The sequence below is a fragment of the Phyllobates terribilis genome, unplaced genomic scaffold, assembly GCF_046119375.1.
Source record: "Phyllobates terribilis strain yellow unplaced genomic scaffold, ASM4611937v1 Scaffold_5__5_contigs__length_657084704, whole genome shotgun sequence".
NCBI classification, from domain to species: Eukaryota; Metazoa; Chordata; class Amphibia; order Anura; family Dendrobatidae; genus Phyllobates; species Phyllobates terribilis.
This window is the reverse complement of record NW_027362765.1, coordinates 420,568,154-420,591,824: the sequence shown is the minus strand read 5'-3', so window position 1 is coordinate 420,591,824 and position 23,671 is coordinate 420,568,154. Positions and strand designations below refer to the sequence as shown.

Below are 23,671 nucleotides of genomic sequence, written 5' to 3'. Positions count from 1 at the left end.
ATAGTTTATCTTTATTTGTACACAAAGAAATTATAAAAACAGGTAAAAAAGATATACCACAGAATGAAAGCAGTTGGTATACAAAACCTATGTGTGTCACATGCATAGAATAAATTCAGATTAAATACCATATAAATATGTTCACTTATATGCAGAGAGACATATATGCACACACATGCCCCCTTAATATATACAGGTAAATATAAATAAACCAATATAAATACGACATCAGTAGAGAAAAAGCATGTATATTAATGGAGATTGTAACTCCGCTATGCAGAAGAAGATCACGTGAACATTTTGCCTAGGTATTTTAATTTGGTAAACACAAATGCAAATGTAAGTATAAGTAAATTCTAAGGCAACCTCAAATGCTTCTTGGTAAAGCAGATAAATATATATGCACACATGTGAGAAGGTCCACACTATAGTTACCAGACATAGCCCTCTAATGTACGTTTCGCGTGTCTTGCTTCCTCAGGGCGTATAGAAAAAATCTGTCATGACAAAAGATGGAAAAAAGTAAAAAAAAAGGCAAATATTGGCTACATGGTCTAGTACAGATTCTCTGGAATTCTTCGGGATGAGCGGACCCATGGATGTTCGATTTCGTTGGGTTCAACAAAAATGTAATCCATAGTTCAGTTCACGTGCCGGAACTCTACCCGAACTTGAACCCAAACCCTATAGAAGTCAATGGGGACCCGAGCTGTGGTGCTGTGAAAGGGCAGTAAAATGGTCTCTCCAAACACAACAATGTAGCTATGTTCTCCTACTCCTGTACAGCCCCTATTTGATTGTTTCCATGCTCTAACAAAATAAAGCAGAACATTTATCAATCTCTGCAGAATGTCCCTTGATCCTCCTAGGTGTCCTCCAGTCAGTTCCACAGCACTTAAAGGGAACCTGCCAGGCGGTATGATGGATGGTAGGAATATGTTTTATGTGTGTTGTTTTTTTCTGTAAAGCACCAATAAAAATTACTTGATTAGAAAAAAAGAGGACCTGTCGCTTGCTCCCAAAAAATGTAGTTATGAACCTTGAAAAGAATCCCTGAGCCCCCCTGATTCTTTCACATTTTTCCATTTTGCAGTGCGTTGCTCAATTGCAGAGATATTCATATTTGTTGCTTTCGGAGCACATTATGTGAAATCTCTACTTGCAGTCCAACTGGGCATTTCTTTAGAGTCTTCTCTGGGGGCATGCGCTTTTACACCACCCTCTGAAATGCTGATGTGGCACCCCAGGGGTCTGGTTTCCACAGTAATGTAATGTTATGTCTGAGAGCAGGTGGGAGGTCCTTTGGTCAGGGATCCTGTGCATGCCACACCTCCTGCCCAGTCTTGGGAGGGGAAGAACTTCCCCTATATAAACCCGGGGCTGAAGCAGGGTTAGTCAGTCAAGGAGAGTAGAGACAGAGAAGCAGCATAGGAAGAAACAGCAGAAGCTCAGTGGGAGCAATATTACTACGAGTCAGGGGCTGGCAGCTGCAGAGCTCGCCCTGACTGAGAAGATTTCTTACCGGACCCGGAGTCCGAGGCTGTGGGGACTAACTCCTACCCAGCAGCAGAATCCGTCAGGCAGGGGATTTCAGGTCCTCTGGCCAAGAAGCCCGAAGGCACGGTCACACGCGTGGGACCAGCACCGCCGTCGTGGAGCGGAAGCTACTAGAAGGCCCCGAGTCACCGGCCATACGGGTGAGCACCACACGGTACACTCAGGGACGTGGGCTACTTATACCCGCCTCTAGCAAGGTAGCCAGAAGAGTACAGTTAGTTTGGGAGGCCTACAACTCCGCCTGGCCAGGGGAGATCCCATCTGCTCAAGGACTGACCAGGCCCCAATCACTAGCCAGTACTCCGGGAGGGTCTATCGTTGTCACCAGTAAAGACCCTGAACTACACCGTACCGTCTCCGAGTGGTTCCTGCTACCCCCATCATCCACATCTGCTGCCCTGAGGCCATACCCCTCCCGTTGGGGGTTATACCATCTACGCTGCACCATCCATCCACCGGCCTCAGCGGACTGTCCTGCAGCGGCAGCTCCATAGCTGCATTCAACGGGTGGCGTAGTCGTACAACATCTACCGCTGATACATCGCCGCTCAGTTTGACTCCCTGGGCACGGACCGGGTCACCGCCACGAGACTACAACCCTCAAGAGATCCGGCTCCGGGTAAGCTCCCGCGTGTGCAACGCAGCGCGACACAGGCCCAGGGGCGCGTCAACTTTGGCGTAGTCGGCAGGATTTCGTGCCCGCAACCACCGGGTACTGCGTGCCTGAAAAAGAGACTTTTCAAACTTACCTGTGGTGAAGATTCCCGCCATCCGGCGCCATCTTCAGCCTTCTTCCCGCCATTGGTGAAGTTTCCCGCCATCCGGCGCCATCTTCTGCCTTCTTCCCGCCATCCGTGGAGTTTTCCCGCCATTGGACGCCATCTTGAGGACGCCACGCGGGAAGAAGAGGGGCGTGGACTCCGAAAGCGCGCGAGAACTGAAGCCCCGCCTCACGTCCGGACGTTGCGTAAGGTCCTGGAAGGAGCCCAGCAGACGCCGACGTCACAGGAGCGCGACGGAAGGTCCTCAACCGTGACGATCCACTGCGGAGCCGCGGCCTACGGAAGAGGATCATCGCAAGGTAGGCCACGGTCCACTAGGGGGGAGGAAGATGTCGGATACGGAGGAGAGCTTCACTGCCTCAACCCCCGCCAGCGCTACCGCTGCTGCAGTTATGCCCTTCACCATGCCCTATATCCCGGGAGCAGCTTGGCTACCCCAGTACTCAGGGGAGTCACATACCCTGCATGACTTTAGAGAAAAGCTGGATAGCCTCTTCCAGGTGTACCCCCTCACAGAAGAGCAAAAAGTGAGCATCCTGGTGGCCCAACTAACCGGGGCAGCCAAAAGGGAAGTAAAATCCTGGCCACCTGGGAGGAAGACTGTCGCAGGGATACTAACCCGGCTGAAGGACACCTTTGATACCCGCACCTCAGCCGAGATTAAGCTTAGATTCTACGGGTGCAAGCAGCGAGCGCATGAGAGTATAAGGGACTATGCACTAAACCTACAAGAGGCCCTGAGGGCCATTAAGCAGACCGACCCTGATGGAGTGGGAAACGAGGACAGGCTATTGACCGAACAGTTTATAGAGGGACTGTATTGTAATACCCACCGAACCCAGTTGCGGGCAATGGCCTTACAGGATCCCCATCTGGGCTTTGCACAGTTCAAGGACAGAGCCATCCGGGTGCTCCGAGAACCGGCACCGGGTGGCGTTGTGACCCACAGGCGCCCTGCTATCACTTACCACCAGGAGGCGGCGCCCTTGTCGGCAGGGCCTGTGGGAGCTGATGCGCAGGCTTTGGACAATGACCCGGCTCCAGACCTACACCATCAGGTCCAAGAGCTAGCTAAGAGCGTTGCTGCGTTAACCCGAACTGTGCAGTCTTTACAGGCTTCCATCCCAGGGAAGATCCAGCTGGCATCCGGACCGGAGGACATCCCGTGGCGTCGACCAAGGAGGACCCCACCGGCCAGAGGAAGACCCAGTGACCGATACAGCGAGGACGGACGACCCATCTGCCGCCGCTGCAATCAACCCGGACATATGGCAAGGTACTGTTCTTTAAACGGGCACAACCTGGGGTAGAGGGCCAACCCCCAGGAAAAAGATCACCAGGCCCATCGAACTGGCGCGACAGATATGTGGGAGGACGTCCAGTCTTGCCTGTGGTACTGGATGGCATTCCCATGAGTGCTCTACTGGACACCGGGTCACAGGTCACCACCATCCCGTACGTGCTCTTTAAGCAGTACTGGAATGACTCGGATATTACCCGCTACCCTGACGACGACTTGAGTATCATCGCCAGCAATGGCCAGCCCGTGCCACAGATCGGATTTAAAGAGGTGACCATCAAAATCGGTAGAGTCGAACTGGCAGCCCAGGGACTGATCATTGTAGATATTGACAAACATGAGAGTCACCCAAAAATAACTCTAGGAACTAATGTAATTGAAAATTGTCTTGCAGAGGTGATTTTCCTTCTACAGCAGGTTGCTAAGAACGCCAGCTCCGGCGAGCAGCGGGTGCTCCAGAGAGAGATCCGGGCACTGATGCGACGGCAACAGGTGGAACTCTCCGGCGGTGAGATTGGTAGCGTAAGAATGTGTGACCCTTTCCCTATTGCCATGCCCCCAAAAAGTGAAATGATAATTTGGTGCCGGGCAGCTATTGGTCCGAGAGGTAGAGATTACCAGGCAATGGTAGAACCAGTTTACTCAGACAGTAGGCCCACCATTTTGACAGCACGGGGGGTGGTCAATGTACGCCATGGGAGGGTGCCCGTTCGCATAATCAATATCGGGGAGAGGGAAGTGTACCTGCCCCGGTATGCCACGCTAGCCAAATTATATACCATCAACCAAAACTCTATACAGTCTGTGGAACCCTTGCCTCCATCTCACCCGGAGGAAGGTAACGGCTCTAAGAAAGTAATGGAGGATTGGTGTCAGCAACTACACTTGGGAACTGACTCCACTCCCTCCCACCAGAAACAGGGAGTCTACCGGGTGGTTCAAGAGTATGAGAGAGTGTTTAGTAAACACCCGTTAGACTTCGGGCGAGTCAAGGGGGTAGAACACCGCATCCCCACGGGAGATCATCCTCCCATAAAAGAGAGGTATCGACCCGTACCCCCTGCACATTACCAACACGCCAAGGGGATGCTTAGAGACATGAAGGAGGCTGGGGTAATCCGAGATAGCTGTAGCCCCTGGGCAGCCCCACTAGTTTTAGTCAAAAAGAAAGACAACACTATGAGGATGTGTGTAGATTACCGGAAAATCAACCGTATCACACACAAGGATGCGTACCCTTTACCAAGGATAGAGGAGTCTTTGGCTGCTTTAAGATCTGCTAACTTCTTCTCCACCTTGGATCTCACTAGCGGGTACTGGCAGGTTCCTGTAGCAGAGGCGGACCGGGAGAAGACCGCATTCACCACCCCGATGGGACTTAGTGAGTTTACCTGCATGCCGTTTGGACTTTGTAACGCACCAGGAACCTTCCAACGATTAATGGAGTGCTGTCTGGGACACAAAAACTTCGAGACGGTCCTGTTGTACCTGGACGATGTCATCGTATATTCCAAGACTTATGAGGACCACCTGAAACATCTGGCGGAAGTGTTCGAAGCCCTGGCAAGTTACGGCCTGAAGGTGAAGCCCTCTAAGTGTCACCTCCTGAAGCCAAAGGTGCAGTACCTGGGACACGTGGTGAGCGCTGACGGAGTGGCTCCCGACCCTGATAAGATCACCGCAATTAAGGAATGGCCAAGTCCCTCCAGTGTAAAGGAAGTGCGGCAGTTCCTCGGGTTGGTAGGCTATTACCGCAGATTCATCCCCGGTTTCACCAAAAAGGCAGCACCTATGCAGGACCTCCTGATAGGCCAGTCCCGAAGGCCAAGAACCAGAAGCCGCCCTTCAAATGGGAAGAGCTGGAAGAAGAGTCCTTCCGCCAGCTGAAGATGGCCCTCACGGGGGATGAAATCCTGGCGTACCCGGATTATAGCCAGCCCTTTATCCTCTACACCGACGCCAGTAACATCGGGCTAGGAGCCGTACTGTCCCAGATTCAGCAAGGGAAAGAACGAGTAATCGCCTACGCCAGCCGAAAACTGCGACCCACCGAAAGGAACCCCGAGAATTACAGCTCATTTAAGCTAGAGTTCCTGGCCGTGGTATGGGCAGTCACCGAGCGCTTTAAGCATTACCTCGCTTCTTCCCGGTTCACCGTGTACACGGATAACAACCCGCTGACACACCTGGACACGGCAAGACTCGGTGCCCTGGAGCAGAGGTGGATGGCCCGTCTGTCCAACTACGAGTTCACAATCAAATACCGGGCAGGACGCTCCAATACCAACGCGGACGCCCTGTCCAGGATGCCCAACCTGCCGGACGGAGGAGAAGATCCGGAGGGACTGGAAGAAGTTGAACTCCCTGCGTTCCACCGTCATGGGACTATTCAGTATTCCCACCAGGTAAGGAGTAAGCAGACTGCTACGTTGAACCCCTTACCCCACTACAACTGGGCGGAAGCGCAAGACAGCGACCCTGCCGTCCGACTGGTGAAGGAGATGCTGACTCGGCCGGAGGCTCGCCTTGAACCAGACGCTCCGGAGGAAGCCAAACAACTATGGGCAGAGAAGAGTCGACTGTTCCTTTACAAAGGGAAGTTGTGCCGCAGAATGGTTAACTCCCGGACGCATGAATTACTCTGGCAAGTAGTGGTGCCACGAAGGGACGCAGCCATGGTGATGGAGGCATACCACGACGGAGCTGGGCACTTCGGGTGGAAGAAGCTGGAGTTCCTGCTGCGCGAGCGGTTCCACTGGGTAGGCATGAGGGGAACCATTGAGAAGTGGTGCAGAGACTGTGGCCCGTGCAACCTGAGAAGGAAGGACCGTGCCAGCCAGAAGACTCCCCTGCAGTCCATCGTCACCCGGCAACCGTTGGAACTGGTAGCCTTGGATCATGTAAAACTGACCCCAAGCAGAAGTGGCTACGTCTACGCGTTAACCATCGTGGATCATTACTCCCGGTTTCTGGTTGTCGTCCCCGTCAAGGACTTAACGGCTCAAACAGCAGCTAGAGCCTTCCAGCAGCACTTTTGCCGTCCACACGGGTACCCGGACCAAGTGCTGACGGACCAGGGACCTGCCTTTGAAGCGGAGGTCTTCCAGGAATTCTGCAATCTGTATGGCTGCCGGAAGATAAGGACGACACCCTACCATCCGCAAACTAATGGACTTTGTGAGAAAATGAACCAGGTGGTAATGGATCTTCTAAAAACGTTGCCCCTGGAAGAACGCAGTCTGTGGCCTGAGAAGTTGCCCGATCTGGTGGACCTATACAACCACATCCCGGTAGGTTCCACCAACTGTACCCCGGCTTACCTAATGAGGGCAAGACCTGGTAAGTTACCTGTTGACCTGGAAATGGGAGTCCTGACACCCGAGGACACTTCACCAGAAACAGACTGGGACACAGAGAGGCAGCAGCAGTACCGGAGAGTACAGGAGAGCGTGGAGCGAAGTCTCTGTCAGGCTAGGGAAAGACAAGAGAAAACTTACAACCAGTATGCTCCCGCTGTTCCCCTGGTACCCGGAGAGCAGGTCTTGAAGAGGAAGAGACGGCTCCACAAGTTGGACGACCAGTGGGAGAAGGACCCGTACACCGTACTGCCCTCAAGCCACGAGAACCCGAAGGTTTGTACCATCAGTAAAGACGGAGGGGAAACCACAGCCATCGTATCCCGGGACCACCTGAAGAAGTGTCCCGAACAACTGAGGAATCCTGAAGAGGAACAAGAAGACCATCGACCCGTAGAGGAAAGGGAAGATATGGTTAGTACTGTGCTCGGGGACTTCCCTCGGTCTTGGACTCAAGTCAATGGTGCAGTTGTGGTACCCGTACTCACCTTCTTCCAACCAGCATCCCAAGCACCTATGGAGCAACAGGTAGAGCTGGAAGAACAGCCGGTCCAGGAGGCAGAAGACCCCACACCCGCAGACCAGGAGGGTCAACTCTCTGCTTGCAGTGAGCCTGCCATATCCCTAGTGAGCCAGGGAACTCGTAGACAGCTGCCCAGTTTACCCTTGACAGCTCCTACACCCTGTAGTTCGGGGCCAGACAGTCAGCTCCGTAGGTCCACTAGAGCCACTAGAGGCCAGTTACCCGCACGTTGGAGGATTTGAAGTGTATAAATTGTTTTATTTATGTTTACTTGTGTATTGTTGCTTGTGTATAATTTTGTGTTTCCAGTTATTTTTAGGAATCCTTGGTGGATTTACCGGGAATCCTTGTACATAGTTGGAGCGTAACCCAGGATGGACTAGAGACTGTTAAGGACTCGGGGTAGGACAGACCCCTACCTGGTTACGTCTCCCTGTTTTGGTGAAATGGACACCTTGCTTCCCCTCAAAGACTGCACCCGGTTGCGGACACGCCGTGACCATTGTTATGTGTCTCTTTATTATAATGTTTGGTTGTACTCTGTTATGTTTATAAAAATATGTTTAGTCCCGGAGTACTAAATTTCACTAGGGGGGAATGTGGCACCCCAGGGGTCTGGTTTCCACAGTAATGTAATGTTATGTCTGAGAGCAGGTGGGAGGTCCTTTGGTCAGGGATCCTGTGCATGCCACACCTCCTGCCCAGTCTTGGGAGGGGAAGAACTTCCCCTATATAAACCCGGGGCTGAAGCAGGGTTAGTCAGTCAAGGAGAGTAGAGACAGAGAAGCAGCATAGGAAGAAACAGCAGAAGCTCAGTGGGAGCAATATTACTACGAGTCAGGGGCTGGCAGCTGCAGAGCTCGCCCTGACTGAGAAGATTTCTTACCGGACCCGGAGTCCGAGGCTGTGGGGACTAACTCCTACCCAGCAGCAGAATCCGTCAGGCAGGGGATTTCAGGTCCTCTGGCCAAGAAGCCCGAAGGCACGGTCACACGCGTGGGACCAGCACCGCCGTCGTGGAGCGGAAGCTACTAGAAGGCCCCGAGTCACCGGCCATACGGGTGAGCACCACACGGTACACTCAGGGACGTGGGCTACTTATACCCGCCTATAGCAAGGTAGCCAGAAGAGTACAGTTAGTTTGGGAGGCCTACAACTCCGCCTGGCCAGGGGAGATCCCATCTGCTCAAGGACTGACCAGGCCCCAATCACTAGCCAGTACTCCGGGAGGGTCTATCGTTGTCACCAGTAAAGACCCTGAACTACACCGTACCGTCTCCGAGTGGTTCCTGCTACCCCCATCATCCACATCTGCTGCCCTGAGGCCATACCCCTCCCGTTGGGGGTTATACCATCTACGCTGCACCATCCATCCACCGGCCTCAGCGGACTGTCCTGCAGCGGCAGCTCCATAGCTGCATTCAACGGGTGGCGTAGTCGTACAACATCTACCGCTGATACATCGCCGCTCAGTTTGACTCCCTGGGCACGGACCGGGTCACCGCCACGAGACTACAACCCTCAAGAGATCCGGCTCCGGGTAAGCTCCCGCGTGCGCAACGCAGCGCGACACAGGCCCAGGGGCGCGTCACTGACAATTACTGTTTGTCAGCATTTGAGGCTAATAAACTGCTTAATCGGCTGCCGAGCTGTGATTGGCACCGTTTTGGAGGGGTGAGAGCTCACGACCCCAGGGAAGACCCCATTATGACATTTCTCATACTGTGCTCCAAAAGCAACAAATGTGAATATCTCTGCAATGGAGGGACCAAGTGCAAAATGGAAAAGAGCAGCAGAATTAGGGGAAATTGGGGATATTTACAATGTATTTATCTAATTTTTCTTAGCAAGTGACAGGTCTTCAGTAAGTATTTATTGAACATATAAACAAGAACTGTTCTGCATATTCATATGCAATGTCTCTACAGTAGATTTCCCTCTCCTATGGCTGCCTATAGACCTACAGTACAAATAAGTAAATTTAACCATTGTAATTACTAGTCAGACCATACATGGCAATTTTATATAGATGAGGGCACACAATGAGAAATTCATGTGGCTTCTAGTGTTGAGCGAGCACTAAAATGCTCGGGTGCTCGAAGCTCGGGCCGAGCTCGCCGTGATACTCGGGTGCTCGACCCGAGCAACGAGCCCAATGTTAGTCTATGGGAGACTCGTGCATTTTTGCGGTGGCACCCCCGGCAGTCTTTTAAAAGCCTAACAAGTGCCCAAAACGATAGTGACAGTGCTCAAATGTCATGGGGACAGCATGGGGATCGCCCCAGGAAGCATTTTTGCCCCCCAGGTCACTGCTGTCAACAACGTGGTCAGAGGTATTAAGCCACATTTACAGGCTCACAATAAAACGTTCAAAAACGAAAGTGAAACTTTTTTCCTGTGAAATATGTTAAGGAACATCCTTTCCAGGGTAAAGACTTGTGTATAAGTTAAAATAAATGACCAAAAACAAAAATACTCCTCCACACCTTCGGCTATGTTCACAAGTAGCATTTTTTATGCGTTTTTGCACTTTTGTATTGCTTTCAACTATGACAAATGCATTCACCGTGAAATGTCATTTTAACATTTTACAACCTTATCTGGCCATGTGCTGTGTGACACATGCATAAAGTGCTGAAAAGACAAGGGAACAGCATGGGGAAGACCCCTGGAAGCATCTCTGACTCCCAGGTCACTGTCTAAAAGTGTGTCCATCATAAGTGATCCTTACCGCATCAGAAGATGCAGACTTGCAACTATCCCCATTCAAGTCCTTGTCCCAGGGCAGTGTTCAATTGTACCTCTCCCATTCCTTGCAATGCAAGCGCAAGTATGCAGCCTGCCACCCAATACCATACTGCTTGCTTGCACTTTAAATTGGGCCTTTTAGGCATGTGGAGGCGGAATCTGGCCACCACGCCATGGCTGTGTCGGCGGCCTGGTATCCATACTCAGTCCCCAGCCGCCTGGTGGCCGGGTGTCCCCGCTTGCTCCCCAGCCTCCATGGGGTGGCCGGGTGTCCATACTCCGTCCCCAGCCACCCCTATTTGTCCCGGTAACCTTTCCCACACTTTTCTTAGCTTGGCCTGCTTTAGGGCAGCATTGGCCGAGCCCACCGGACTATCAGATTCCTCCGGTGGGCCCTGGCTTCTCCATCAGGGGAGTTGAGAGTGCCAAGGTGAGGAGCATGATGAGGATGATAGAAGTTAGCATCTGCTTTGTTTTGTTGTAATGCAAGCGCATGTATGTAGTAGCGGCTAGACCTGAGGTGGTCAGCGTTTTGGCGCATATCCTACCTCCTCTGAGGATTGCTGGATGTTTTCCTGCTACTATCCAAGTTCTATGACTCCCGTTAAAACAAAGCTTCAGGTGATAAATGATGGATGAGGTAGTGGCAAAGGAGAAAGAGCAGGAGGAACAGGGACCATTCACATGAATATCAGGCCAGTCAACCAGATATGTCTTGTAGGATATGTTTCTGTAACAAAAAGAGCGGTTCGGCTACACAGTTATAGGGCATACAGTGAGTGCAATGCCTACCAAAAATTTCGAACCACTCCAATGCCCCTTGGAAATGACATGGAGGTCAGAGGGCGTTAACTAAACCTTTTTTTCGATTTATAGCAACTGGGTCTCCCGTGCACTGTTGGCCTAAGCAGTGAATGGAAGGCTTTCCAAAAATTATGAGGAACTGCAATGCCCCTTACAAGAGCCATGTGTGGCACCCCAGGGGTCTGGTCACCACAGTAATAGAGATATTACGTCGGAGAGCAAGTGGGAGGTTTCCTGGTCAGGATCCCTTAAACATGCAACATCCTCCTGCCCCAATCCTGGGAGAGGAGAATTCTGCCCTTATAAACTGGATCTGGGGCGGGGTTGAGTGAGTCAGAGAACAGTCAGAGTCAGAGTGAGAGCAAGGGAAAGTAACAGCAAGGAGCTCTGTAGGAGCTAGGAGCTAAAGACCAGGGGCTGGAAGCTGAGCAGAGCTCGCCCTGGTAGAAGACAATAGGAACCGGACACAGGAGTCCGAAGCTGTGAGGACTGATATATCCAGCAGCAGAAACCAGACGGCAGGGGATTTCAGGTCCTCTGGCCATAGAAGCCCGGAGGGTCAGTCACAAGCAAGGGACCAGCACCGCCGTCGTGGAGCGGAGGCTAACAGAAGGCCCCAAGTCACCAGCCATACGGGTGAGCACTACACGGTACACTCAGGGACGTGGGCTACTTCTACCCGCTTACAGAAAGGTAGCCAGGAAGAGTGCAGACAGACGGGGAGGCCTACAACTCCACCAGGCCAGGGGAACTCCTGCTTGCTCACAGACTGACCAGGCCTCTTATGCTAGCCAGTACTCCCGGGAGGGTCTACCTTATAATCATCAGTAAAGACCCTGAACTGCACTGCAAAGACCCTGAGTCATTCCTGCTGCGCTCGTGCACCATCACCCCCATCATCCACACTCACTGCCCTGAGGCTATACTCCTCCCGAGGGGAGTTATCCCATTCTATGCTGCGCACACAACACCAGCCTCAGCGGTCTGCCTCGCAGCGGTGGTACTCCCTGACCACAATCCACGGGTGGCGCAGTCGGACAATTAACCTCAAAACCTAAGAAAGACTGCCACTGGTTTGACCAGCCTGAGCCACGGGACCGGGTCACCGCCACGGAGACTACAGACCCCAGAGACCCGGCACCGGGTATCCCACACACGTGTACACACGGCCCAGGGGGCGCGTCACATGCAGTACAGCATATTACAAACATAAGTCCCATTATTGGGGAGTGGGTGTACCATGGTATTTGCTTATGCTTTCCAAGCAAAAGTTGCCAAAAATTAGGACGGAGCAACTTGCAATGCCCCTTACAAGAGCCATGCAGTACAGCATATTACAAACATAAGTCCCATTATTGGGGAGTGGGTGTCCCATAGCATTTGCTTATGCCTTGCAAGCAAAAGCTGCCAAAAAAAAGGACGGAGGAACTTGCAATGCTGGCACCCTGGTGGTATAGTGGTGGTGGAGGCTGAGGATAAGGAGAAGAAGATTAAACAGCTGAAACAAGGAAGCGTATACCCATGTGTGGGTGTGAAGCGGTGCATGTGAATACACCTCCCGAAATAACACAGTGGATTTGACTTTATGTTACTCTGCTGTCATTTGGTGGTGATGAGAAGTCTGGCCCAATCCAGCCCTTGTTCATTTTGATAAGGGTCAGCTTGTCAGCATTGTCAGTTGACAGGCGAGTGCGCTTATCAGTTATAATTCCCCCAGCGGCACTAAAAACACGCTCCGATAACACGCTAGTGGCAGGGCAGGCCAGGACCTCCAAGGCGTACAGAGCGAGTTCATTCCAAGTGTCCAGCTTGGATACCCAATAATTAAAAGGCACAGAGGAATCATGGAGGATGCTGGTACGATCGGCAAGGTACTCCCTCACCATCTTTTGAAACTTTCCACTCCTTGTGAGAGTACCCCGTGCCTCAGGGCCTGTAAGCTGGGCGGGTGTCAGAAAACTGTCCCAGAACGTTGACAGTGTTCCCCTGCCTCTGCTGGATTGGAGTTGCATCTCTCTCGCCTGTACGCCTTGGTTGGGCAACGAACTGTGACCTCTGCCGCTAGCGTGTTCAGATGGGAATTTTTTTAAGAGTTCTGCAGCAAGGGCCTTCTGGTATTGCCCCATTTTTGCAGACCTCTCCACCTCAGGAATAAGAGAGTGAAAGTTCTCCTTGTAGCGGGAGTCTACAAGTGTCACCAACCAGTAATGACTGTCACCCAACATTTTGACAACGCGAGGGTCACGGTTAAGGCAGCGTAACATAAAGTCAGCCATGCGTGCCAGACTGGTAACGGGCAAGATTTCCGAGTCCTCACCAAGATGACGACTGACCATGCTCTCCTCCTCCTCCTCCTCTTCCTCTCCTCTTCCTCCTCCCCCCTGTCCTCAGGCCATCCACGCTGAACCGACGGTATGACACTTGTACAGGTACTACCGTCTACAACGCATGATAGCAGCTCCTGTTCTTCCTCCTCCTCCTCCTCTCCCTCATTGTCCCCCAATGCACGTTGGGATGAGATGAGGCTGGGCTGTGTGTAATCGCCCGCTACGGCTTCTTGATCCATCTCATCATACTCTGGCTGCAATGCCTCCTCTTTAATTCTCTGCAGAGAGCGTTGCAAAAGACAGACAAGTGGGATGCTGACACTAATGATGACGCCACTCACCATCTTGGTGGCCTCCTCAAAGTTTGTCAGGATGGTACATATGTCAGACATCCAGGTCCAATCCTGAGGTCTTATGTGTGGAGTCTGACCTGAATATCGACGGCCTTGATGCAGCTGGTACTCCACAACTGCTCTCTTCTGCTCACAAATCCTTTGCAACATGTGGAGGGTAGAGTTCCAACATGTGGGGACATCACACACCAGTCGGTGTGCTGGAAGCTGCAAACGCTGCTGCAACACAGCAAGGGCGGCTGAAGCTGTAGCCGATTTGTGAAAATGAGCTGACAGGCGGCGTACTTTCACGAGCAGATCTGGCAACTCAGGGTACGATTTAAGAAACCGCTGAACCACGAGGTTAAGCACATGAGCCAGGCATGGTACGTGTGTGATCTCACCTCACCTCAGAGCCGCCACCAGGTTACGGCCATTGTCACACACGACCATGCCGGGATGTAGGTTCAGCGGTCTCAGCCACAGATCTGCCTGCTCTTTCACAGCTGTACACAACTCACAAGCAGTGTGAGGTTTATCACCTAAGCTTATGAGTTTCAGCACAGCCTGTTGCCGCTTGGCGGAGGCAGTACTGCAATGCTTCCAGCTTGTAACTGATGTGGTGATATCTGAGATGGAGGCTGAACATGAGGAGAAGGAGGAGGAGGAGGATGCGCAGGAGCTGTACACTGTGGGGGCAACTCTGACTGACATAGGGCCGCAATCCTCGGTGTGGGGAGGATGTGTTCCATCCCAAGGTCCGACTGGGTCCCGGCTTCCACTATGTTTACCCAGTGTGCCGTCAGAGAGATGTACCGTCCCTGGCCACAAGCACTTGTCCACGTGTCCGTTGTCAGGTGGACTCTCCCAGTAACTGCGTTGTTGAGGGCACGGCAGATGCTTTGGGACACGTGCTTGTGTAGTGCGGGGATGGAACACCGGGCAAAATAGTGTCGGCTGGGTACCGAGTACCGAGGGACGGCCACCGACATAAGATTGCGGAAGGATTCCATCTCCACCAGCCTAAAAGGCAGCATTTCCAATGCAAGCAGTCGTGAAATGTGCGAATTTAGGACTGTGGCCTGTGGGGCGTTAGCTGCGAATTTCCGCTTTTGTTCAAAGGTCTGGGATATGGACAATTGAACGCTGCGGTGGGACGTGGACGTGGACGTTGATGCTGTTTCTTGAGAAACTGCCATAACAAGTGAAGACTGAGAGGAGGGGGCATTTTTACATGCAGTATGGACAGGGGATTGCCTTGCACACACAACAGGGGGTTCTATTGCACGCACAACAGTGGAAGAAGCAGTGGTGACACCCGCTGACACTGGTCGTGGACCCTGGGTTTCGCCCCACAAAGTCGGGTGCTTTGCTGCCATGTGCCTGATCATGCTGGTGGTGGTCAGGCTGGTAGTTTTGTCACCCCTGCTGATGCTGGCATGGCAGGTGGAACATATGGCCTTTTTGGGGTTATCAGCAGAGTCTTTAAAAAAATTCCAGACTCTGGAAGACCTACCGCTTGTACTGGCAACGTCCCTCGTGTTGGTGTTACGTGGAACGGTTGCCTGCCTTCTGTCTGCGGCCACCACACTGCTTCTTCCTGCCTGTTGGGGTACTCTGCCTCCCTCCCCCTGTGTGCTGCTGGCCTCACTCTGCATGTCCTCCTTCCACGTTGGGTCAGTTACTAGATCATCCACCACCTCCTCCTCTTCCACTTGCGCACCACGATCCTCCTCCTCACTTCTTGGCAATTGTGTCTCGTCATCGTCCTCCTCTTGTGACAGATTGCTAACGTCGACTTCCTGTGGCCGTGGCTGTTCAAATATTTGGGCATCGCAACATGGGATCTCCTCTGCCACCACTTCAAGCGTATCAGGCGAGGGGCCCAAATATGGAAATGGACCAGTGAACAGCTCTTCAGAGTGTCCAAGTGTGGGATCACTTGCTGTCTGACGACACTCGGCATGGTGGGAGGAAGGAGCATCAGGGTGAGGAGGAGTATGCGGTCGAGACTCACGGCTACTAAGAGTTGACCGTGTGGAAGACAGACCGGAGGTGGTGGTGCCCAGGTAACTGGAAGTATTGTCTGCTATCCAATTAATAACCTGTTCACACTGATCAGTTCTCAATACTGGTGTTGTTCTGTGCTTCCCTAGTAATTCGGTCAAGAAGTGGGAGCGAGAAGATGTGGCTGTTGGTTGTGGCACATTTTCACCTTGGCCTCGGCCCCGTCCTCTGCACGAACCATCACCAGAACGTCCACTTCCACGTCCCTTGCCACGCGCCTTGCCCATTGTAAATGAAGTAAAATAGCTTACACTTGCACTATCAATGGAAAAAGGGTAATAAAGAGTAGATTAGAACCGTGGAAGAGAAAAACCACAGTTATTGTTTACTGGGGTATACCACACTTTTTTAAATAGAGATATTTGCGGCTGAACAGTGAGCGACACACTCAAACTGCTTTTTTTTAGATACCAAAGGCCCAAAACTGGATAGTACAGCGATTTGACCCGTGGAACTGCGAAACCACACTGGGATGTCGGGCCTACACAAGACTATTTTCAACAGATATATTTTTGTGTCACAACAGTCAGGAGACACTACTGTTTTCTTTACGGAAAAAACTACCAAAAGCTGAATAATAGAGATTTTTTACCGTGAGATGGCAAAACCACAGTTATTGTTTACTGGGGTATACCACACTTTTTTAAATAGAGATATTTGCGGCTGAACAGTGAGCGACACACTCAAACTGCTTTTCTTTTTAGATACCAAAGGCCCAAAACTGGATAGTACAGCGATTTGACCGGTGGAACTGCGAAACCACACTGGGATGTTGGGCCTACACAAGACTATTTTCAACAGATATATTTTTGTGTCACAACAGTCAGGAGACACTACTGTTTTTCTTTACGGAAAAAATGACCAAAACCTGAATAATAGAGATTTTTTACCGTGGGATGGCAAAACCACAGTTATTGTTTACTGGGGTATACCACACTTTTTTAAATAGAGATATTTGCGGCTGAACAGTGAGAGACACACTCAAACTGTTTTTTTTTTTAGATACAAATGGCCCAAAATGGATAATACAGAGGTTTGAACCGTGAAAGTGCAAAACAACACTTCTGTTTCTCTAGCCTACACCAAACTATTTTCAACAGTTATATTTGTGTCTGAAAAATCAGAGACACTTTTTTTTGGGGGGGGGGGGAGGGGGGACACACCAAAAGGTTAATAAGACGGGTATTTGCACAGTGTGAAGGAGGAAAAAAAAAGGAGGATTTAGATGGAAAAAAAGATTTTTCCTGGCCCCCGACACCTGGTGCTAAGTCCAGCAATTTCAGCAACAGGGGCACACAGGACTGTAATGCAGCGTTTGCTGGTATAACCACTGTGTCTCCTATACAGCCTGCCTGCCTGGTATCTGGGATGGATACTAGTCCTGAAAAGGACTGTTTGTTTGTTCTGGCAGCCTTTACAGACCCTACACTAACTATTTCGCAGTTTATATCTCTCCCTAAATCAGCAGCGCTGTCCCTACACTGTCTAATCCGGAGCGACTGTGTCCAAGATGATGGCGCCCCATTTTAAATACTCGAGGTGACGCTGTGCGGCCAGCCAATCACTGTAATGCCCACAACCAACATGGCTGCAGCATTACAGTGACTGGCTGGCAATCTCTGCATGTTCATTGGCTCTGTAAAGAGCGCCAAACATGCAGGGCGGAGACCCGAGCTCCCGCCCGAGTAACCCGGAAATGCTCGGTGCTCGCCGAACATCCCGAGTAGCGTGATGCTCGGGCGAGTACCGAGCAGTGTCGAGCATGTTCGCTCAACACTAGTGGCTTCCAATGCGGATTTCTGTGACTGTTTCTCCTTCTATTGATTTCATTTGGTTTGATTTGAAATCTAGAAGCAAAAGGGATGGCATCAGTTTTTGACAAGGCCAAACCCGTATGCAGATCTATGATATGTCAAACTGCAAATTAGAGGCAGAAATCCACGATTTGGCATTGGTCTTCTGCCACGGATTTCCAAAAGACCTCTGTGTGTACAAGCCCAAAGGCAACTCAGTACTTTGTGGAATAAATAGAATCCAAAATTGCAACCAAAGATCTAGAAAAAAACAATATGGTGCCATTTACTGATAGCAATTTGCTGCTCCATAGTGCTCATCATAGGATTTAGTAGGACCTAGAATACTAGTTATTTGTTCAGTACCCCATATTATTCCTCCCTTGTAAGACTGAAAATTGCCATGGTGTATTTTTGTCTTGGAAGAGGAGGAACCCAATGTACATTTCTCACACATTGAGATAACCTTAGTTGGCATCAAAACTCTTTATGGCAACATCTGCCATATATACCCAAAAATGTCCATGAAAAATGGAATACAGTATTGTGAGGCAGGGTAGTCAAACGTTCTGGGGTCAAATACCAAGAGAACACGTAGTAAACTAAAGGGGAAAGACAAAGGCAAAGTCAGGTCACGGTCCAAGGTCAGAATACCAGGAAGATAGCGGATCAGAGCAAAGGGGCTAGGCAAATGGATGGTCAGAACGAGGTCCAAGGTCAGGCAGCAATAGATCAATAAACAGAGCACAGAAATACTTGGCAAACCACTAAGCAGATGCTACGTCTGGCAGAGATCTGTGACCGACAGCTCAGCTAAGTAGCTGGGCAATCACCTGGAACAGGGAACACCTGTAAGAAACTCAGCACCTCCAATTCTCAGATTAGATGGCTGAGCTGTCCATCAAAACACAGACAGCTCAGCACGCCCCTGCACCTGATTGGACGACTTAGCTGTCAGTCACTGCGTCCAAGACATACTGAGCTGAGTAATCGTGACAAGTAGATTTTGAAGAACCTAGTATTGTATGCATCTGGGTTTGAGATTGTAATGGCCTGCAGTTGTGTTCAAGTAGGGCGCAGTCACTGTGGCAAGTATTTGGTTAAACTTTGCGAGCGCTATTGCACCAGTAGTGCAGGTTACTGTTCACCATGATTCCTAGCTTCCAGCACGTTCGCTCTTTATACTTTATGTTTACGCCTGTCTACTAATTGAATGAGGATGTTAATTGTCCATGTCTGTGTGAAGTTCATTGAAGTGCATCATAATAAGGGTAATAAAAATTTGTTTGCAGATTTACCCACTTAGTATAATGCTGTACCAACATGAATAAATAGAACGGTATCCACAGGAGATGCCCGGCCGTTCATTCATTGCGAGGGAAACACTTGTGTTATTTACAAATTAATAAGTGAATATCGGTGTAATGAAAACGACAGCACTAAAACTAATTACAGATGATCGCCTTAAGAAACAGTCCTCGGATGGAAAATATATGCAGCTTACATTGTTATGGAAACAATACTTTAACAATTGGTATATACTGGATTTCTCTGGACTATTTTTCTAAAAAAGTGTACACTTTTTTTGCTAAAAACTGCCCAGCAATCTTTTGCTGAGTACAATATGTGCGTTTTTGTCCCGTTTTTATGTCCTTTTTGGCAGAATTTTTACTTTGCATTTTTCACCCACTCATTTGAATGTAGGATATGCTGCATCTTTGCAAAAACGCAGCAGGGCTCAACATGCGCTTGGGAAAAAAAACGAGTATGTGCATGAAATTTAAGAAATTTCATTGATTAACCTGGTACTGTAGCATGCTGCATAGATGATGCACCAAATATGCTGGGTAAAATACATTACCAAAATGCTGTAAAAATGTCACGTATAAACATACTCTAAGCTAAGTGCTCACGGAGTCTTTTTGTAAAGTTTTCAGAGCTAAAACTGTTTTTGAGTAGTTTTGAGTTTTTGAGGAGGATTTGAAGAGTTTCCACTCAGTTTCTGCTCCAAAACTTCTTAAAAAGAATGTCATGTGTACATACCCAAAGATTTTTGCAGCGGACAAAAGCGATGAATTTTCTAAAGGATCCTCTACTTGTTTAGGGAGATTATTAAGGAGTTTTTCACTTCCTGTAATGTTTCTTGAAGCGGCTTTGAAGATATTGGCAAGCGTTTTTGCGGAGTTTTTTTTTTCCTGAAGCGTTTTTCCAGCCTTTCGATTGAACAGCACCTAATTTGTAGCGTTTTCCATCACAAGCCGCTTCAAAGAAGTGACTGCACTTTTCTTACTCCCACCAGCAATTTTTGAAAGCCTAAAGTGTTTAAAAGATGCTCAAGTGACTGAAAATATGAACAGCGAGTCAAATTTCCATAGAAAAGCATTGGAAGTTTCTTTTTAACGTTTTGTGATTTTTCTGTTAATATTAGGAGCGGACCCACTCAAAAAATGCCAGAAAAAGTTGCAGGAAGACCCCATACCGTAAAGATTACCGTAAAATTCACACCAGCGTATAAAATATCTTCAGATTTTCATCTACAAAAGCGGGCTTTTTTCATCTGTATTGTCATCCATTTTTATACATTACCAGTTATAAAAATTTACAAGAACAAATACAGTTTCCTGTGTTAAAGAATTCCAATGTACGGTATATGTAAAAAGTACGATTGATCTGTATGCAATCATATTTTTTTTGTGCACCCATAGATTTGAATGAGCTGCGTTTTACAGTACCAGCAAAGTCTACGAGATTTTAGAAATCTCATGCACACACCTTGTTTTTTTTTCCCTGACTGTTTTGTCACAGAGCTGCGTTTTTGCAAAATGCAGCATGTCGCGTCTTTCAGCGTTTTTGCAATGTTTTTTTCACCCATTGAAACAATGAGCAAGTGTAAAAACGCCGTAAAAATGCTGGTATCAGGTTTTGATGCGTTTTTCGTGCAAAAACCTGAGGAAGTTGAATGAGTTTTTTTTTTTTATATATACTAAACTTCATCATCATGCACTAGAGACAAATGTACACTGACAAAAATGCAGTTAAAAAACGCAGCAAAAACTCATCAAAATCTGCTTTTTTGAAGTTGCTTCTTTACTGCCAAGAGAGCAGGTTTTGCCTGCGGAAAAAAAAAACGCAACGTGTGAACATAGCCGCCGTGGTTGTGTACTACACATCCGCCCCTTATTTAAATGTGCAGTACTCATCCATTGCCATTAAACTGTAATCAGAGCTGTACTGTGCAGCTCCGTAACTGGTCAGTTCTGGCCACTGCCGACATTGAGAACAGCTGATTGATGGGGGTGCTGGGGGTCGCATCCCCACCCATCAGACATTCTATTCTAAGAATATCCATTCTATCCTAAGAATAAGCCAATCAATGATAAAGTAGTGGAAAACCTCTTTAGGTGCTCTGGGAGTGACAGTGCACTTCCCAAGCCTCTGCCTCTGCAGGTTGCTTCCCCACTGAGTGAACAACCTCTGTAGATTGATTGATAGCTCACTGTCTGTGCATGACATCAGGCAAGGAAATCAGATGATGAGTTAACAATCAAACTAAAGAGGTTGGTGCAGAGCTGGAAAACAACCTGCAGAGGCAGAGGCTTGAATCCCAGAGCACTTAACAACTCATTTGCATATGAATGAAAACTCAAATTTCAAGGAATGCTGCAACAAGTTGATGAATTTACATTTCAAACACGTGCATGCTCATTTATTGTCATGCCTCAGGATTCAATGTGTTTATCTGCTGGTGTCTCTATCCGCTGAGCCATTGGAGATCCGGTTGCTGTCCAGGTGCTGATTAACCTTTGCCTTTTGTCCACTCCTTTCTTACAGCAGGTGTTTCCCGTTTGCTATTTGGCCTATCCTATCACTCTGCAGGGACTTCCATTTAAACCTCACTGCTGGTGATAGCGCATAACTACCCAGTTTGGTGTTGAAGGAGTCGTCCTTATTTGTAGCTTTCTGTTGTAGTGATCTGAGTTTTTATCTTTTTGTCTGTATTCCTATTTGGTTGATTCATTCCTTCCTTTCCCTATTCCCTCCTTATCTATTGGTGTGTGTTTTTGTGTGATAGTGGTATACAGTACATTTATCACCTGGTTGTCTTTGTGTCCTGTTTCCCTTGTATTTCTGTCCCATGCCTCATGGAGTGAGGGAGGAGCATAGTAAAGTCGGAGACCCAGGCATCTGTACCATCAAGAGTACCCCTGGGACAGTTAAGGTCTCAGTTCCAGGGACAGTTGTAGGCCCCTCTCCCTTACCTTAAGCCATCACATCATGACATATATGTGGTTTATCTTGCTGACCTTTTGAGAACCACAAAAAATTGGGTAGAAATAAATTGGACTTTTGACACATTTGTCAGAACATGGCAAATCTGTAAATATTTGGTTTTATTATTTCTATGTTCATTTTTTATTGTTTTTTTTGTTCGGTTTTACTACCTTATTTACTTTTAGAATGAAGATGAAATATTGATTTTTCTAAAAGTATTAAAAAAATTAAATCACCACGTGTGTCCCCACTTTTTAGGATTGAATATATGTGTATATACACATTATTTTTCTCCATTTGCCGTGTCTTTTTATCACATTATTAGTTGCAAAACCCTTAGGGAATGTACAGCTACGGTGTATTTTTACTCATAATTTGCAAGTTTGCATTAAAACCATAGCAACCATTTAACAATATGCTTCCTGTTGTCTAAGCCTTGCTAAGCATGTAAAGCATATATGCACCTTCACTACCGCAATAAAAATGAAGAAACCTTTATATGATATCCCAATGATATTCTTAGTTAAAGGGTTATTCACATCTTCATAAATAGATATTAGCGGATAATGCTTATAAATAGAAGCAATTGTACAGTTTACAGCTTGACACAATTAGCATCAATTCTTGAGATATTAACACTTTTGTTTACAGCTCATTGTCTTGGAGACCGACCTCCGCTGCTAGACAGATGAACATGTGTAGTGCTTACAAGCTCTTTTCTATTGAGCTTGTAAGCACGGTCTGAAGCTGGCCAGGATCACTGGTGCACGCTGTTACCTCCTAATCTCGGCCAGCGTCAGCACAGTGCTTACAAACTAGATGGTGGTCTGCTTCCTAGGAAACTAGCTGTAAACAAAACAAACGAAAAATGTTAACATCTCAAGAAGGGCTGCAAAAGTCACTATGTGACAATAGCCATCGATGAAGATGGGAATATATTAACCCTTTAATAGACTTGAGTCTCTTGATTCTGACCCTCAAATTGAAACGTATTACATGTACAGTCCTATCATTTAAAAAAATATAATTTAATTAATTTAATATTTTTTCTATTTCATGAAGTTTTTCATATCGAGAAATCTGAATACCAGGATGCAATATGACTGATTTTGCGGGGTACTTCCTCACCCATTCTGCAAAGAGTAATAAAAGACATTATTTTTTAGTTACTATAGGAAAAAAAAAATAGAAGAAACCAACATAGACTTATACAGTAAGTCAGATGTACTTTAAATAGACGGACGCTTTGTGAAACCTCAATGCCAGATTGCACAATAGCAGTGATAAAGCCTTTGACAAAAGTACATTTCAGTAATGTCCCTTGTGCACCCTACATCCATCTATCACACAGATATGGCGAACTACTGGCAGGCTATTCAGTTCATCACAAACCGGCAAGTATAGCAATCCAGTTTATCAGATACAGGAAGAAAAAAAAATTGGTGATCGCTCAATGAATAATAGGAGCTCCTGCAGTGACACAAGGGAGACGGAGCAGTTAGACAAAGCTTTAATTAAAATAACTCAACCGGGCCAAAAAACTAATATCAAAAGACAGTAACGTCTGTATGATCTAAGACTTGTTTAAGGTACATTATATTTTGTACTTGGCACCATCTGTGATCTACTGTGTCCTTAACGAAAAGTATAGGGTGAATTTAAAACTAGTCTTGTTCTATAGAGCTCGGCGAAACTCATCAATGACGTGACTTGCGAGATAAGGAATCCTTCCTTCCTACTAAGCTCTAGGGTCCAGATTCATCATTGGTCACACCGGTCTTGATGAGGAATCATACTGGAATCAGATGCT

General features: G+C 48.3%; 1 protein-coding gene across 3 annotated transcripts in view; it reads right to left on the bottom strand.

Annotated features, from left to right (window-relative positions):
* ADGRA1 (adhesion G protein-coupled receptor A1) overlaps positions 1–23,671 on the bottom strand; it is a 1,149,356-nt gene that overhangs the window by 139,051 nt on the left and 986,634 nt on the right. The gene's annotated exons all lie outside the window — the stretch shown is intronic.